Source organism: Arachis stenosperma, chromosome 5 (genome assembly GCF_014773155.1).
Source record: "Arachis stenosperma cultivar V10309 chromosome 5, arast.V10309.gnm1.PFL2, whole genome shotgun sequence".
Taxonomy (NCBI): domain Eukaryota; kingdom Viridiplantae; phylum Streptophyta; class Magnoliopsida; order Fabales; family Fabaceae; genus Arachis; species Arachis stenosperma.
The window spans coordinates 52944159-52945807 of NC_080381.1; the positions used below are offsets into that span (position 1 = coordinate 52944159).

The following is a 1649-nucleotide window of genomic DNA, read 5'->3' on the forward strand; positions in this document are numbered from 1 at the left end:
TATGGCATTCAGAGTATCAATCTCAAGAACTCCTTTCTTCTGAGTCATCCCATTATTCATGAAATTTTTTTCAGAAGTATACATGAACTGGTTATTTGCAACCATATTAATAAGTTCATGGGCTTCTGCAGGTATTTTCAGATGAAGAGATCCACCAGTAGAATGATCCAATGACATCGTGGACAATTCAGACAGACTATCATAGAATATACATATGATGCTCCATTCTGGAAGCATGTTAGAAGGACACCTTTTGGTTAATTGCTTGTATCTTTCCCAAGCTTCATAGAGGGATTCACCTTCCTTTTGTTTGAAGGTTTGGACTTCCATTCTAAGCTTGCTCATCTTTTGAGGTGGAAAGAATTTAGTCAAGAAAGCATTGACTAACTTGTCCCAAGAGTTCAGGCTTTCTCTAGGTTGTGAGTCCAACCATGTTCTAGCTCTGTCTCTTACAGCAAAGGGGAAAAGTATAAGTCTGTAGACCTCGGGATCAACCCTATTGGTCTTAACAGTATCATAGATTTGCAAGAATTCAGCTAAGAACGGATGAGGATCTTCCGATGAAAGTCCATGAAACTTGCAATTCTGCTACATTAGAGAAACTAATTGAGGTTTAAGCTCAAAGTTGTTTGCTCCAATGGCAGGAATTGAGATGCTTCTTCCATAGAAGTTGGAAGTTGGTACAGTATAGTCACCAAGCATCTTCCTTGCATCTCTTGCATTATTGTTGGGTTCAACTTCCATGTTTACTTCTTTTTTTTGAAATTATCTGTAAGGTCCTCTCCGGAGTGTTGTGCTTTAGCTTCTCTCAACTTCTTCTTCAGAGTCCTTTCAGGTTCAGAATCAACTTCAACAAGAATACTTTTATCCCTGTTTCTGCTCATATGAAAAAGAAGAGAACAAAAGGGAGTAGTGAAATCCTCTATGTCACAGTATGGAGACTCCTTGATGTGTTAGAGGAAAAGGAGTAGAAGAATGAGAAGAGAGAGGAGGTGAGTTCGAATTTTTTTTAGATGAGTGGAGGAGAAATGTTAGCAATTAAATAAAATAAATAGAAAGAGATGAGAGAGGGTTTTCGAAATTTGAAAAAGGAATAAAATAAAATTAGAATTGAAAATAATTAGTTAATAAAAAAGATTTAAAAAAAAAGTGGTTAGTGATTTTCGAAAATTGGAAGTGGAAAAGTGGTTAGGTGGTTTCGAAAAAGATTGGAAATAGTAATTAGTTGAAAAAGATTTGAAAATAATTTTGAAAGATAAGAAGTTAGAAAAAAGATTTTGAAATCAAAATTTAAAAAGATATGATTGAAAAAGATTTGATTAAAAAGATATGATTTAAAAAAAATATGGTTGAAAAGATATGATTGAAAAAGATTTAATTTTTAAAATTGATGACTTGACTAACAAGAAATTAAAAGATATGATTATAAAATTCAAAGATTGAACCTTTCTTAACAAGAAAGTAACAAACTTGCCATTTTTTTGAATCAAAACATTAATTGTTAGTAAGGATTTTTGAAAATGTGGAAAGATAAGATTTTAAAATTATGAATTAAAACATGAAAATTTGAAAAAAATTTGAATTTGAAATGAAATTACCTCCCCTGTGTCATCTTGGCGTTAAACGCCCAGGATGCTATCCATTCTGGC

The 1649-nt window shown here is 32.8% G+C and overlaps 1 non-coding gene across 1 annotated transcript; it reads left to right on the forward strand.

Moving 5' to 3' along the window:
- The first annotated feature begins 231 nt into the window (after positions 1-231).
- Positions 232-339, forward strand: LOC130984343 (small nucleolar RNA R71). The gene has a single exon (XR_009088284.1). It is a non-coding gene; the product is annotated as a small nucleolar RNA R71 (small nucleolar RNA).
- The last annotated feature ends 1310 nt before the right edge of the window (positions 340-1649 follow it).